This window comes from Liolophura sinensis, chromosome 4 (assembly GCF_032854445.1).
Source record: "Liolophura sinensis isolate JHLJ2023 chromosome 4, CUHK_Ljap_v2, whole genome shotgun sequence".
NCBI lineage: Eukaryota > Metazoa > Mollusca > Polyplacophora > Chitonida > Chitonidae > Liolophura > Liolophura sinensis.
Window position 1 is genome coordinate 1,984,677 of NC_088298.1, and position 6,000 is coordinate 1,990,676.

At 40.2% G+C, this 6,000-nt stretch overlaps 1 protein-coding gene across 1 annotated transcript in view; it reads right to left on the reverse strand.

Moving 5' to 3' along the window:
* LOC135464975 (sodium-driven chloride bicarbonate exchanger-like) overlaps nt 1–2,775 on the reverse strand; it is a 56,304-nt gene extending 53,529 nt beyond the window's left edge. The window contains exon 1 of the mRNA XM_064742560.1: nt 2,546–2,775. The gene's annotated coding sequence lies outside the window, so the exon portion shown is untranslated. The remainder of the gene's footprint in view (nt 1–2,545) is intronic.
* Between the last annotated feature and the right edge of the window lie 3,225 nt (nt 2,776–6,000).

Sequence of the window (6,000 nt, forward strand, 5' to 3'; positions counted from 1 at the left end):
TGAAAATTCACATATGCGTTTTTTTTCATGTCACATTATATTATAAAATTTCCCGATCTAATGATTAACTCATTATACATTGTATCAACATATGCCATTTCATAAACTCCAGCTTAGACTCCATAATTAGGCTCACAAAAATTTTTTAAAAAATTAGACAAATGTTTTGATACAGTCCTATAGGTCTATTGATGATGTTAACTTTTTGTGATCGCCTTTAAATTAATCACGTTGTAGACTGTGCAGAGGGAGGGAAACAGAACAGCTGGCACTATTCGAGCAGCTCGAAGTCTGATCTCTCATGAATGTGTACATATATTAATTTTACACCTCGGATATGACGTCATCAGAATGATTAACATTATCATCTTGCCTAGTCCGATAATCATCACACGTTAATGTTGTAATGCATTAACACTACATGGCTTCAGCACTGATCATGGCGTGCATCATTCGCTAAAATGGAAACGCTAAAATTAACGACATCCACCACCCCCAACCATAACACTAGTCGACCACAGGTTTGGATGGATAACAACTTTGCTAATAATTAAAGGTAATAATTTAGGTAATGAAGTCATTTACTGAAATAGTGGCTTAGCCATCGAGTATATCTGTGGAACGGCCTGACGAAGTGCCACAGATAATAAGCATCAGGATTTCAAATTAATACCCGAATTGGAGGTGATAAATTGTCATATTAAATAGAAAATCTGCCCCGTGTACATGGCCAGTGTTTCTGTGCTCTTAGTACATCACTGACAGAGTCGTAGTAACATGAGTAAAAGGCTTGCTAAGCCAAAAGTCACCTTTTCCACGCATGCGCGCTAAACAAGTGACGTGTCAATGATACATGTACATACTCCCGCTGGTCATTCATTACAAAAGAGAATGGCGTTGCACGTGATTTTCACCAGCAAAGGAAACTCCAATGGGTGGGGGGGGGGGGGGGGTGTTCTTGATTACACATGCGCAATTTGTGCAGTCAGGTCCAAGATTTGCTTTAGAAATGAAGGATGAAGGAGCACTGATTGGAAAATACTGCGCCGCAGACATTTAGACTGTTGGTACACAATAAATTTCAGCACTGCTGTTTTGCACCTAGTTAAAAATACATCACAAGTTTGGATGGAATTGAAAACTTTTCCCTGCCCTCTCGCCCTGGAGGGTAATAAAGGAACAAAATGCTATAACTTCACTTCTGGCAACAACAACAACTAACAAATCGTGGCAGGCTAGGCTGATTTTTTTAAATATGTTGTAGAGAAAAGTGCAAGCTGCATGAAGTGTTATGGCACTGTACCCTCGAGAAAGTTAGGGCATATATATTTTTGTGGTTGAAGTTGAAAAATTTTCTACATTTATTTATTTGATCGGTGTTTTACGCCGTACACAAGAATATTTCACTTATACAAGGGCGGCCAGAATTATGGTGGGAGGAAACCGGGCAGAACCCGAGGGAAACCCACGACCATCCGCAGGTAGCTGGTAGACTTTCCCGCGTACAGCCAGAGAAGACCACAGCAATTTGCTACATAAATAGTATGGAAAATTAATATAACCTCTATAGGAAGAACACACTGGTGATGTTTTCTGTCTCGTGGTTGTAACGAGCAGCTACCCGTTCGGCTTACAAATGAACTGAACTTGTTTATTTACCACGTACGGATAACAAATTATTACAAACGTATAGGAAATCTCTCAACTTAAACTTAGCGATTACAGGGAACTTCAAGTTTTGAGCCCAAGCTGCATTTGAGCATCACTCTTTTAGTCATTGGGTTGCGGGATTGAATACGTTCCATATATAAGCACGAGTGCGCAAACTCTTCACGTGATATAATGAACTATATAACTTCGCGTTACAAAAGACGTGTCCCCAGATACCCAACCATGCAGCAGAGCTGGATTCGAACCTGGGGCCTCCTTAGTCAGAGGCCGGTTGACTGCAGTGAGAAGAACGTTTTTAGAAAAATGAGCCAGCGATGGGCCTATTTTCTTCAATGTCATACGGTTGGCATTATATTGCACTGCACGGCTCCGTGGCTCAGTTGGTTAGCAGCTTAATGACCCAAATCATCAATGCGGTCACTGTGAGTTCAAGTTTAGCGCATGCTGGCTTCCTCTCCGGCCGTGCGTGGGAACACCTGGCAGCAACTTGCAAATGGTTGTGGATTTTCCTCGGGCTCCGCCTGGTTTTGCTCTCACCATAATGATGACCGCCGTCATATTAGTGAAAAAATTTTGTATACGGCGTAAAACACCAATCAAATCAATCAATAAATATATACTTCGCTCACATTATCACATGTACAAAGTGCGCTAAACTACATATGATTAAAACCTTGCCGTGTTTGTCTTATACAATAATATATGTCTAGTAGCTCAATATTGTTTTGCCGGTCGCCAAGGCTATAATAGGTTAAGGGAAGTATTCATTAGCAGTCTCTAGCATACTTAATGTCAAACGTAAATACATATACGTACCCGCATGACAGGTAAATACAAATACATATGGATTCAAATGTATCATTATCTAACCTACCTGGACAGGTTCTCAGCATGCGGATCTCTGGCCGATGGTGACTCGAAAGATGGGATTATACTCAAAGTGCTTTATATATGAGCGCCATCTTGTTTTCTTTTATCCAACCGAAATACGCTGCCTAAATTCAGCCGCTGTCGTGAAAGAGTGAACACTAAGAAGAAGAAAGAGAAAAAAAAAATAAAAAACACAAGCAACTGACGCCAGTACGACAGGAGATACTAATTAATATCTCGTGTCCATTTCATTGCCGTTAACACCTGAGGACTTACGTATTATAGGGACTGGAGAGGGAAGCTCGGATTGGATAATGTAAAAACCACAATGTCAGCTACGGATTAAACCCGAAGAACAGCCAAACTACATGACAGGTTGTCCTGTACAAATAAATAAAATCCAAGCAAACACGGATTAAAATTTCAAAGGTGTGTTTCGGACTGTCGATGATAAACCGCGTCTCCAGGTACAAGCTTTACAAATCCATACGTGATTTTTACCCGTTTCGCTTCTGTTGTTGAATTAAATAAACACAACAGATTAAACTAGCAAAAGCTGGACTCGCAACAGGACTGGAGCCAAAAAGGAAATGTAAGGAGGTTCACGGTGCTTGTTGATTATATTATTATTGTTCAATACAGAAACACGGCTTGTTATATGATATCGTTTCATACAGGACACTGATTTTTGTATTTGTCTACAGAGGAGGAATGAAGTTGAACTACAGCATCATGCATTTATTTATTGTTTATCTCCATAATCAAGAATTCTTTAATTATTCCATCGTGGTCAATTTTATGGGTGTATAGGAAATAGAATTAAATGTCCAGAAATAAGCAGCCAGCCTCTGGCATGTCATTGACGAACTATATATCCCACGAGTGATGTACACGCTCGAAAGCAACACCGGTTAAAGAGAAAACGATCTTCAGTGAACGTAAGACTGCGTATGTCTCCGCACGAATCTCATCGACTGAATGTTGTCTCCCAAGTAAAAATCTTATCTGCAAGTGCTGGGTTTGAACTCACATCTCGCGTGCCGATTGCTTTAAAAGGCGCGCACCTTGCTCGCTGAACTACTTCCATCTCTCAACAACAATAACAACAGCATACTGGTATTACATCGCTTATAGCCAACGAAGTTTAGACCTAAACCATTTCATGTTTGTTGAACATGACTTTTATGAGCACTTTAATGATTAATTAACTGTGTGTCAGCTGGATTTACAAAACAAGCCGTTTGGCCAAGAGATACATAAAATCGCCTTCCAATAAATTTCGGTCGATATTCACGAGTTTCCTTACCTGTGTTTTACTGGCTTACCGAAAGGGATATAACGTCACTGTTTCGCGTTGTGGGCTTTATGGGTGATATGACAGGACAGCAATGATAGTGTTTTTTTTCAGCTGCCCACCAAACGTCAGGAAATTAGTATTTTGTCTCATGGAGAAAGCCCGTTAAATTTCACATACAAGTGTTAGAGTCTTGCGGCCAGTCAGTGGTTTGCGACATGCTGTGGACATAGGGTTTGTCTCCTTGTCAAGCCTTACCGACACCTTACACGATATCTCATGTCACAACAGCATGTCCCGGATTACATTCCTTAAAGCTCTACCCAATTCCCAAGAGAAACCAATCGGAAATATTAAAATGATATAAAAGATACAGAATGGAAGAGAGATAACACAATGGTACAAAACAGTTTACGATTAATAACAATACTTAGCCGTTATAACTGAAGAGTCGTCAAAAACAATATATTTGAGAGTTTCTGTAAAATGTTCCTCAAGTGACACGATACTAATCCTTATGTGACAATGAATCAAACAGATATGACGTTGAGTAAGGCAGTTATGCAGGAATGACGTCATGTGGGATTGAAAGTGCGACATCATGTGTGTGGATATACGTCAGTGATGGGTGATGCCAAGTGCTCTTCCATGACGTTCCACAACATTTTGTTTCCGTATTACACTCCGAAACGGTTTTAATTGCAATGGAATTTTTGTATATTTAGTAAAGCAATTTAGTATCATTTAACTCTGCTTTAAGACATACAGGTCTCGGCCCACTTGTACGAGACCCACTTTACCTTACGAGCACGCAACTGTCAAGTCAATGTAATACCTACACTACTGGTTGCCATGGTAGTTAAGTGCTCGTAACGTTAAGAAGGCTTCGTAGAAGCGCACCCTGGACACTAGGGTAGCCCTTAACGCTTCCCATGCCCACTTGACACATTGTTGCACATACATGCAGTGCAATGGAAGGGGCCGGTGCGTTTGTGAGGGCACAGAATGGCTAATATTGCCAGTTAAACACAGAGATTGGGACTACATCTCTAATGTTTGTAAGCACTGTTGTTTGGTCCATTGATACTTAATGCTTTGCCAAAGAATATTTCATTCTTTCTACGGCAGCCAAATTCATGTGTGGAGGAAACTGAAATGTTAGGCAAAAACCACCGACCTTTGGCATCTTTGGCAAGTTGCTGAAAAACATTCCTATGACTATATATCGCATGGTGGATGGATATTGCCAATGAACTTTGGGCCACCTAAACGAGACCAAGATGGCCAAAAATAAATAAATAAATAAATAAAATAAACACAAAATTATGCCGAGTAGGTCGAGTTCGGGTTTACACTACAACTTCATGCACCCAGCGATTCGAAGACAAGAATCTTAAGTGAGCAGCGACGACCCGTATTTCATTGGTGAAGAAACCGCAATGCGGGGTCTACGCCCCTCGTTTATCTTTGGTATTTGCGTTAATCATTTTGTAGGTAAAGACTGTTCACACCAGTGATGTTTTGAAACATTGGGCGCTGTGCACGTGCAAAGATAATCTTGAAGTAGTGAATTTTAAGTAATCAGTGTCCGATTTTTGATTCCCATAGTTGCCTAAAAAGTCTAAAATCTTAAAGAAACATAGAAGTAGGCAGGAACAAGAATATAGAGAAAGCGAGGCTATGTGGGTCACGTGATTTTGCACACGGCTGACAGTCACATGGGCAAATCATGCGGGTTATTCATAGATTCAGCAGTTATACGTCTACAGAACACGTGCCGAGTTGTGTAATGCTATTTGAAATGTAAATTCGCCCACACGGTTCAAGGTTATTGATCGTAACTTACACATCGCTCATTTATGAGTCTACGAAAGGCTTACATACGATTGCTTTTAATGAATACATATTTACCGACCTACAACCACGCTCCCCAAAAATAGCCTTTGAAATATTCATCGTTCATAGCGCCGAATTATCACCTAGACCAGTGCATTTACACTTCAGAACTCCTAAAAACATCTCCACCCTGATCATTATGCACACTGTTGCACTGGTGATTTGTTTAGGTAATACATCCATCAGCAGCTATGTGTTTGGACTTGTATTTTGAATATATTTATTTATTTATTTGATTGGTGTGTTACGCCGTACTCAAGAATATTTCA